This window comes from Vitis riparia, chromosome 2 (assembly GCF_004353265.1).
Source record: "Vitis riparia cultivar Riparia Gloire de Montpellier isolate 1030 chromosome 2, EGFV_Vit.rip_1.0, whole genome shotgun sequence".
Lineage (NCBI taxonomy): Eukaryota > Viridiplantae > Streptophyta > Magnoliopsida > Vitales > Vitaceae > Vitis > Vitis riparia.
In genome coordinates this window covers 1,420,927-1,432,406 of record NC_048432.1, presented here as the reverse complement: position 1 = coordinate 1,432,406, position 11,480 = coordinate 1,420,927, and the positions used below count along the sequence as shown (strand labels likewise).

The window sequence follows — 11,480 nt, the reverse complement described above, 5'->3', positions numbered from 1 at the left end:
GCATTAATCATCCATATTGCAAACATACTAATTAATTGAAAATACATGAGCTAATTACAATTGCAAACAAAATTAATTACAATTTAAATTAAATATACCTTAAAATGATTAAATAATTGAGCAACCTTAATAAAAATTGGAGTAATGAGAGAGCAAATGAAGAATGAAAGAAAAAATGGATGAAATAGATGAAATTTGGGCTATTTATAGAAGAAATTTGGGCCAAAATAGCCGTTGGAACATTAATTTACCATTGAAAATCAATTTTGGCCGTTGGATCAAAATCTGGGAGCAATCTGGCCGTTGGATTGCCATATTACCATTGGAATCACATCTAGGCCGTCAAATCAACACGGATGTGATTTGGGCCGTTAGATCACGTTGCATGAAGGAGGGGAAATATCACAAAAAAAATCAGCGATATATCTCCAATATATCACCGATATTTTGTCACCGGAGGCGATTTTTTCAAAATATCTCCGATATATCTCCCAAAACCGATATATCGCTGATATTTTGGTGATATTTACGAAAATATCTCCCCTCCGATTTTTCTTCACGAAATATCGTGTCGACCCCTCCCGATACACGATATATCGGCGATATATCACTGATATATCCCGACATTTTCCTCTTTGATCCCAATGGTAATCTCCCTACAATTCCTGGATTGCCCATGAAGTCAACCCTACAAATGTGAAATGACCATTACCTTAGGAAAAAAATATATATTGGGTTTTTCATTTTTTTTAATTAAAGTACTATTCTAAAAATATTTTTATTATTATTAATAAATAAAGCAAAATCTCTTTTAAATTGATTCGAAAAATGTTTTTTAAATCTCCTTGGATCTTTATGAAAAAATATAAATTATTCTACAATATTTATAATTTTATTAAATGCTTAGAAATAAATTTTAGCTATAATAAAAGATAAAATGCTATTTTTATCACTTTTTTGTTATTTTCCCATCATGTGATTAATTGACAATTGAAAAACAAAAGGTGAATATGAAAATTATAAATTTAAAATAAAAATAAAGGGGAGAATCTTTTATTTATAGTAAAATAATGAGATTGAATTCAGTAGCCAAAAAACCTACTATGATATTATTATAATTATATTATTTGTGATAATTATATAATTTTGTAAATAAAACGTCATTCATTTATTTATCAAATAACAATATTATTATTATTAATTATAATGAATAAGTATTTTTATACATTATCTAAAAAAAGACTTTTTAAGGTGTTTAACTTTTAAATTTCAAAACACATTCGGGAAATAATCTCACTCACGAGATGCTTTTCAACTATAACATTACCATAATTTCAAGACTACCCGCTTCTTAGATTGCATGTTGGAATGCTTGTCTCATTTCATTTTGCACTTGTTATAATAAAACCCCTATAAAATAATATTGTTGGGACCCACATAAATGATTTTCTACACGAGTTATTGATTTATTGATAAATAAATAATATATTAATTTATCGTTAAATGAATATTTATTAATTTATAAAATATATTATGTTTATATTGTATAGTATTTATACATATATGGTCTATAATTGTAAAAATAATGGGTGCACTAAAAAGTTAATACATAGAAGTTTGAGACTTTAAAAAAAATAAGTATTCGTTATTAATTGTAAATAATACAATGATTTTAAAAAGGAAAAGATGTGGTTTCAAAACTTAATATCTTAAAAAATAAAAAGATTTCGAATATGTGATGATCGCAAAGAGTGAATTAAAAAAATAGAAGTTCTAAAAGTTACTCAATATTATATTATCAAGTTACTCTATATATATTCAATAATTATTAATTTATATTTTTTTGTGTTCTTAAGGATTTCTAAAAATGTTATTATTTTATATATTTAATGAGGTTATTAATTTAGTACATTGGGTCAGGTTGAGATTAGATGATTTTATTATTTAAGGGGGTATTAATTTATATAACATTTTTTTTTTTTTGGAAACTATGTATGCTTGCATGATTCTCCGTTTTCTTTCTTACAATTTTGGTCAAATGATGGTAAAAAAATAAATGAAAATTTTTATTTAAAATAAATTATTTTTTGAACATATTTGAGATGTTTTAATATATATTTTTAGATTTATTATTAAAAACATGAAGAATGTTTTGAAACTTAGAGTACGTATGACTGTTATTCTAAGAAATATTTTTAATATAAAAAGTTTTTTTGAAAAAAAAAAATAAGTGTTTGATAAATTTTAGGTAATACTTAACAAAATATGAAAAATCACTTGTAATGTTTTTTGGAAAAACACTCGATAATCGATTATCTTAAAAACTTTTTTAGAGAAACATTTTTGTTAGAAACACTATCAAAGGCATCTTAGCGCTCATTTGATAGTAATTTTATGAAACATTTTTAACTTTTTTAACATTTGAAAATTTTTAGCGTTCAAAAATTTAGAAATATTTTCTAAAATAAGTAGTATTAGAAGTTTAGAAATGTTTCATAAAATCAGTACCAATTGACAATCTTTTTACTTGAAATGTTTTTAAGAGAATTATTTATTAAGAGTGCATTTGAAAGTAATTTTAGAAAATGTTTTTAACATTTCTAATATTTGAATGATAAAAATTTTCAAATATTAAAAATATGAAAAACGCTTCATAGAATTACTATCAAACCAACTCTAAATGTTTTTCTAAAAAGCACTATAAGTGATTTTTCAAAATTTTAAAAGTGTTTTCTAAAACTTTTCAAACACCTAATTTTTTTTTTTCAAGATATCTATTAAACTAAAAATGCTTTTTAAAATCACTATCTTTTACTATTTTTGTAAATAATAAATGAATAAAATATGGGTTTTTCTTAATATATATAGTTGAGTTGAATATGTTGTTGAAAATATTTGAGAAAAATTTTAAAAAATATCACCTTACCTAAAAGAAAAAGAAAGGTAAAAGAAAAGTGAAAAGTGAAATACACATACAATTAAGTCAAAATTTGGCATCCCATTAGTCAAAAAGATGATCATAAATAAAACCATAAAAGCGAATAAAAAAATGAAAAAGGGAAAAAATAATAATAAAAGTGAAGAGAAATAGTCCACATATATGACTTTCTCTAAGCATGAAAAGCACTTATGGAGATGGCCAAAGTCAGAAAGCCTGAACTGAATCGTACTCAAGAAGCCATAACCCTAATTCTCTGAAAATCCATGCTCGGAGAACAACAAGGAGAAGGAGAGGAGGTGGAAACAACCCTAGGCGGTGGCGGCGGCGGTACTGGTTGTGGTTTTGCTGCAAATATGAACATCAACATGAATATAGGGAATTTGAAGATGAAGGAGGAGAGAGTGCCGCAGTGGAGTCACCAGGAAACCAAAGACTTCATCGCCATCCGGGCGGAGCTGGAGAGAGACTTCGCGCTCACCAAGCGGAACAAGACTCTGTGGGAAGCTGTGGCGTCCAAGATGAAGGAGATGGGGTATAAGAGAACTCCTGATCAGTGCAAATGCAAGTGGAAGAATCTTGTTAACCGCTATAAGGTTTGCATTATCCCTCTTTGAATGCCAATTTCTTGGTTCAAAATTTAAAATAATTGTAGTTTCACTGGTCTTGTTGCCAACATTCGCTGAGATTCAGTACTATGTCATTCTGATGGAAGAAAAATTGTAGATTTTATTTTTTATTTTATATTTTTTTTTCTGATTTCTATGTTTCACTGAAATTCTAATATATTTGCCTGAGTTTCATCGGTCTTGTTGCCTCGATTCATTGAGATTTAGTGCTAGGTCAGTGATAGGAGAAAAATTTTAGACCTAAAGTGTCATTTGTTTATTTATTTATTTTTTTTTTTTAATTTTTTTTTCTCTGATTTCTAAACTAAAATTCTACTGCCTGAAACTTTTGTTTTGAGGAATCTTGGGTGGAGAATTGATTTCGGAGTTTGTTATAGCTTTACTCTTTGTTTGGCACGAAGGAATTTGGAAAAAGAAAGGAAAGGAATCTATGGAAAGGGTGTTTCTCCTGTTGGCAAGGGAAAAAACTAAAATTTGAGGGGTTCGGTTCTTGTAAAGAATTAAAATTGTAAAAGAAGAATTGGTAATTGACAATTCTTTTTAAGAATCATGATGATGGAGGGTTTTGGGAAAGGGAAAGAATTGATTGAAGGTTACAAATGTGGGAGTTTTTTTTATTGAAATCAACTGGGTTTAACCGTTAAAAAATCTTGCTCGATTTTTAGATTTTCATTTCCATGTCTCTGGTTTGTAAGTGGCATAATGGTGTTGTGGTGGATTGTTAAGCTATAAATGTTGAAGGCTGATAAAAGAAATTGTGAGTTTTGTGTATTTTCAAGAAAACCAAACAGGAGATAAAGTTGCTTGATGTGGGATTTTTTGGTTATAGCTTTGGAAAAAAAACCAGAAAGAATCAGGTGAAGTGACCTTTCTACTGTTTGGATTTTTGAAGAATTGAAATTGGTTCCTGGTGTAATAACAGACACCAATTTGGCTTAGGGGGTCGTGATTTACTAGCAATGGGTGGTAAATTAGCTTTGTTTCCTTTTCCATTAGGAATTGCAGGCATTTTGGTTCATCACATTCATTCCTTTATGATCCAGGTGATGGTACATAATACCCCTGAAAGGTGTTTATTTGCTTGCAGCTCTCGTTTGATACTGGATAAAGCAAGCCTTGGTTTTCATTTCCCTTGTGGAAAAGGGGTTACCTGTCAACTATGGGATTGGATCTTCTTAGGGCTGGTTTGGATGTACAATTCAATTTCAATATGAGAATAGGATTGACTTCGACATTTTGGAATTGAATAGGAATTTAAAAGAATATGAGAATTGGTAGTGAGAAGCAATTGGAGGAGGGTTTGAATGCATATTCCTTTATTTTTTATGCTGTTAAAAGAAATTTGGGACAAACTAGAAAGGTAAAGAATCTTGGGTTTAAATGCATTGTTTTTCTTCAAATTCTCTGAGTTTTTAGCTAAACTAGAATTGTTGGGATTTCATTTCAATTTGGGCTTTGCTTAATCTATGGCTTCAAAGATTATAGAGTTGGTGTTCTTTTTGTTTTCTCTTCCATATGACTCAAAGAAATAGTTTAGGGCGTTTTTCTTGTGCAATGTTTTGGTGAAAACCTACCAAATTTGGCACTTAAGGTTTCATGATTTAGTGGATTGACAACTTGACCCTTTGGTACAGGGAAAGGAGACATCTGATCCAGAGAATGGTCGACAATGCCCATTCTTTGAGGAGCTCCATGCAATATTTGAAGAGCGAGCAAAGAACATGCAGCGACGACTGCTTGAGTCCGAGGCAGGTTCCATGCAGTCAAGGAAGAGGGCAAGGAGAATCAGTGCAGGAGATCATTCCTCAGATGAGTTCTCAGAAGATGAAGACGATGATGAAGATGACAGTGAAGAGGAGAGACTCCCAAGAAGCAGCAATCCCCGGAAAAGGAAGGCTGAGAGGGAAAGGCCGTTGAGGGCAACGGCATCAGATGTAAAGTCAGTAAGACCACCCAATGCTGCAAATATCAGTAGTGCTAGTAGTATCCCGGAAATGCTTAAGGAATTTTTCCAGCAGCAGCAGAGGATGGAGATGCAGTGGAGGGAGGTCATGGAGAGGCGAGCTCAAGAGAGGCAGATGTTTGAGCAGGAATGGCGACAGTCCATGGAGAAGCTTGAGCGGAGAGGCTGATGGTTGAACAGGCGTGGAGGGAGAGGGAAGAGCAGAGGAGAGCGAGGGAAGAGAGCCGGGCTGAGAAGCGAGATGTCCTCCTCACCACCCTTCTCAACAAGCTCATCCATGAGAATCATCTTTGACATAGCTGGGTTTGTATCCTAACTCTCACTCTCTTATATATATAACATCTATACAAGAAGCATTGCTTTTGAATTATATGGTATACTTGATTGTACGAACAGATGAGACAGTGAATGCGCATACCCAAAAAAGAAAAAAAAAAAGGAAGAAGGGTACAGGCATGAAGGTATACAAGTAATTAGGGTTTACAAAATGTAGGAAGAAATCTTCAAATTCTTTGAATTGGAATCCCTAGAAGAAGGATATAAGTTTGGAGTTGATGTTGGTAGTGGTTGTAATTTTTTACTTTGGCTTGAAAACAAACATTGTTTCAATTCATGTGAAGTTTGTGATGTATTCTTTTATCATTGTATTGAAAGCAAAAATTGATACTGAATTGTGGTTATTATTTCCTATATTTGGATGATTTTGATGTCTCATTTTTAACCTAGTTGCTTGAATTAAGGCCAAATGTCAAAATCGATTTTCTTCTTCTTGTTTTTTTTTTTTTTTTTTTTTTGAAATAAATATTATTTTAAGTTGAATAAAGTTTTTAGTTGAAATATGTAAACAAAGAAAATAATGGTCCTTTTCGAAATGTTTTTTAAAACAATTTTCAAAAAATAATTTTTGGGAATAGTTTTCAAGAACAGTTCTTTAGGCCTTGTTTGGCAACTGTTTTTGAAAACAATTCTAAAAAAATAGTTTTTAAAAACAGTTTTTGAAAATTGTTCTTTGATGTTTTGTAAAATAAAAGTCTGTTCGGAAACCTAAAATTCTTTTTAACTTGTTTTTAATATTTTTAAATATGTTTTAAAAATAATTTTTATGTGCATAGCTTTATTTTTAATCATTATATATGTTTGTATAATTATTATTTAAAATAGTTCTAAAAAAACAATTGAAAACAACTAAAAATAGTTCTTTAAAAACATTCTATTTCTTGTTTTTTGATAATTAAAAATAAAAAATAAAAAATAGTTTCTGATTATCAACGTGTATTTCAGTTTTTTTTTTTTTCTAAAAAACAGAAAATTGTTCTTGAAAATAATGGTCAAATAGGGCTTTAATATTTTCTAAAATAAAAATTTGTTTTGAGAACTTGCATGTTCTCAATCTCCTTTTTATGTTTTGACATATTTTTAAAAATAATTTTTATATGTAATATATTATTTTCAATCATTCTTTATATTTATATAATTATTTTTTAAACGGATGTTATAAAAACAAGTGAAGATAATTTAAAATAATTGAAATATGTCCTTAAAAAATAAGATATTATTTTTAAAACAATTCTCAAAAACCTCTTTGAGAAATAATAGACTTAAGAAGACTCTTTCCAATTCATATGGATTCTATTATGGTTTAAAATACACATTTAAAACATTTTCTAGTTATAGTGTCTCATTTGTCAAGGTATGGGTTCCATTGAAGGACAAGCCTTGTTTACTTTATTTTTCTTTTTAAAATATTTTTATTTTTGAAATTTTAAATATATATCGAAATTTATATAATACATTATTTTTTGTTAAATACTTCTTTTTGAGTATGTGAAATCTTAAATTTTTTTATTGATTAGGTGATATGCATCATAAATCACATTTTATAGAAGACTCAAGACTCTTATGCTTCGATCCCTCTTGTGCCATTTAAACCATGAATTATACACATCAACTCTTTTTGTCTAAAAGACATCTCTTCTTACTTCCTAAATAAATTCTTAGGATAGATCATCTATCTATGTTGATATATAAATATTGGTTTATTGAGAATAAGTAAGAAAAACACTTTGAATTATTTTTTAAACAAATTTGTCAAGTGATTGGTTGTGAGTTAACATATACTTCCATATGATTATATTTTTCAATGAAGTATTTAGTAAAAGTCTATATGCTAAGCCAAGCCTCCGTTTTGGGTCAAACTTGATTTCCAAACCATTCTTTAACAATTTTATTTTCTAGAATTTATTGCATCATTTGAATTTTGAGAATACAATTCAAATATATAATTTTAATTATATTTATTTTTTGAAAATTTTCATTATAAATCAAATATAAAAATAATATTTAAAAAAAAAAATTCCTCAGATAAATAGCATTTTTACTGGAAGTGTTTTTAGTCAAAGTGTTTTCTCTAAAATTACTTTCATAAAATTTTTCTCTAGAAACTCTAACACTACGACTTTTCAAAATTTTAAAAGTTTTACCTAAATTTTATTAAACACCTATTTTTAAAAAAAGAAAAAAAAAAGAAAAACACTTTCACACTAAAAACTCTTCCTAAAATCATTGTTAAATAGATTTGAATTAAATGGTTGGATCAATCTTAAATGAAATTAAAATGGAATAAAAGAGTTCAAAAGGTAGAATCTAAGACGAATGCGAAATACAAATATTTTAATAATTTATATTACCGATTTCTTATGAAATTAAAGCCTAGTTTGGATTGATTTTTGGGAGCAAAAAAGTTTTTTTTTTCAAAATTAATAACACTTGAGTATGGATAGTTTTTTATTTTTAACTTAAATTAAAATTAAAAGTTTAAGTAGTGTTTGTTTTTTTGTTAAATAGAAAAAATTAAAATATTAGACTTTTTCTATTTAACTAAAAGTAACCTACTGATATCAACCAATATATGAAAATAAGTTTATATGAAAATATTAGTTGATATCAACCGGGTTACATTTAACTTAATAAAAAAGACAATATTTTAACTTTTTTATTCATATAAAAAAATAATAATTAAAAAAAAAAAACACACAAACACCTCTAGTTTTAACTAACCATATCTTTAAAAGGATGAGCCCAATATCATGAAATTTTCAAATAAATATAAAATGAAAATTTCTATATATCAAGGAAAAATGGTAAGGCTGATGTGATAAGTAATTTGCTTTTGTGTGAAGCGACATCTTGTTGGCTTCCTTGTTAAGCTTAATAACAAATAAAATAAAATAAAAAATCATTCAGAAAAGGACATCAAGTTTTGATTGAGCTTCTAAAACAGATTTTGCAAAGCCGATTCAAATGGTGCCTAAGAATTTCTGGTAAGTTACAAAATTTACCAAAAGAGTTTATGGCATAAAAGAAGTCTTCCCCTTAAAGAAGTTGACTTTTAAAATTATGCTTTTCATTTCAACTTCATTTTCCACTTGGAGTCAAAGTAAAAACCATCCTTTTGAAAATTGGGACCGGCCAGTCCAACCGGTCGAACTGCCGACCGACGGCCTCTCTGATTCAGTCCGGGGAATTGGACTGTTCAAGGTCAGACCGGCTTTGAACCGCTTGAGCCGACGATCCAACCGTCGAACCGAACGAACCAATCAACTGCTGGTTGACCAAAATTCTGGTGGGCTTTGGCCCAACACCCTTCCTTGCAAGCCCACCACATTATCCTAGCAAACCCACTACGTTTTTCAGAATATGGCAAAAAAGTCTTGGGTATTTATACTACATTTGAAACTGTTAGCTTCCGATATGGGGAGCTGTGGCTATCAAAATGACTAAGAGACCACTCAGCTACTTACCTACTTTGCTACATGAGAGGGTAAATATATATATATATATATATATATATATATATATATATTATATCCTTGTTCTAATTTTTATCATATAAACCATTTAAACAAATATAAATATTTATATTACATTTATTTTATAATAATTATTAATAATTGAGAAAATAAAAGGCTAATCTAAAATGATAAAAACACCCAAGAGAGGGGGGACTGAATTGGAGTTAATTTTTTTTAAAAAAAAAAACACAATAAAATTAAGCACAAGAAGCACAAATATAAAGAGATAAGGATATAGAAAGCAAACTCAGATTTATAGTGGTTCGACATTTCCTTGCCTACATCCACTCTTATCAAACTCCTAACCGAGTAAGGGTTCCACTTATACTTGAAGTTTCAATCAAGCTTCTAATCACTTTTTACACTTGGATTCCGACTCCAATGAGCTCTTACACAATTTCTTTAAGTCTCTACTCTCTTGAAGGCTTTAACACTCAATTAACAAATATGAATCTCTCAATCTAGTTCAACAATGACTCAAATACAACTCAAAGGCTAGGATGAATCACAAAGGAATACTAAAGAACATGCAAATGATGATTTGATGCACCAAGAAAAGAATGAGCTTTTATGACAAGAACAAGTAGGTAAACAAATAAATGCAGGTATTCTCTTATTCATAAATGAAGTGAAGCTCTCTATTTATAGGTTTCTAACATTGGGAGCCAAAAAACCAAAAAGCAGTCTCGATCGATTGAGTTGGGGGTCGACCGGTTCATTAGCCGTTGGAGCATTTAATGCTTGGCATGTGACCGTTACCCTCGATCGAGAAAGAAAGGCTATTGGAAGAGAAAGAATTTTTTTTGTATCTCTTGACCGGACCTCGATCGAGTAGTAACCGATCAACTAGTCCCCTAGTCGGTTGAGCCGATTTGGCTAGTGTCTCAACCGGTTCACCATATTTGGTCCGAAAACTTATTTTTTTCTGGTCTTTTTGCTTCTACCACTTAGGCAAGGTTTTTAAGTAAAATAATATACCAATTTTGAAACGTTTTGCCTAAGGTTCATTTAATAGATCTTGAATTTTGATGGAAATATAGTTTTAAAGCATAAACTAAGTTTTTCAAAGATGCATGAAATGATATGTGAATCCTAAGTGCACCTATGCATTCATCTTACGTATGTTTTCTATTATTAAAAGATCTTTCAAAAGTCTTGATCTTGCATCAATTATGTCCTTTAATGAATTTCCAAACTAATTCCTAAAATTCTTTATAATTCAAATCAATTAGTAACTTAACCATGATTTGTTATCATCAAAACATGATTAGGAGAACCCTTGTGCTAACAATAATAAATCTGAAATTAATATTATAATTTTTAAAATTTTAAAATAACAAAATATATAGATATGTAATTAAATTAAATATTATAATTTTCTTTTCATTTCATATTTAAATATTATGCCTATTACGTTTAATAAAATTTAGTATATTAATACATTTATATTTATCTTTATCATTTAATTTGATATATCAAATAAAAAATTATTAAAATTTTTAATTTTATATATATATATATATATATTATATATATATATATATATATATATATATATTAATTTCTTATAAGAATTTGTAATTCTAATAAAATATAAATATATATTTATGATGTCACCGGTTTGACCATGATTCGACCAATGACTTGTAAATCGGTAACTTTTCCAGTTCAATGTCTGGTCTAATTTTAAAACCATTGGTAAAAACTAAAAATTAGTCAAAACGAGGGGAATAAACAACCTCAAGTATATGACAAGGAAAAGGCAAAACTCTAATTAAGAAAATATTTCTGAGGCCAGTTTCGTGTTCTCCCAAAAGAAAAAAAAAAAAACCATTAGAAATTGTTTTTTGTTATCTCATGGCAAGAACAAAAAAAGGTTTAGAAAATATCATGTTTCTAAGGATTGTTTTAGAAAATAATTATGCAAGCATGTAGAATGATTGAAAATAAAGTATTGGATATAAAAATTATTTTTAGAACATATTTAAAAATATCTCAAGTTCCAAACATATTTTTATTCTATAATTTCAGAGCTATTTTCTAAAATATTTACCAAATAGTGAAATATTAGGTTATATTTAGATACTGTTTTTGAAATA

At 28.7% G+C, this 11,480-nt stretch overlaps 1 pseudogene; it reads left to right on the top strand.

The window, feature by feature from the left end:
• Positions 1-3,112: 3,112 nt before the first annotated feature.
• LOC117927206 lies at positions 3,113-6,231 on the top strand (annotated as a pseudogene).
• Positions 6,232-11,480: the final 5,249 nt, after the last annotated feature.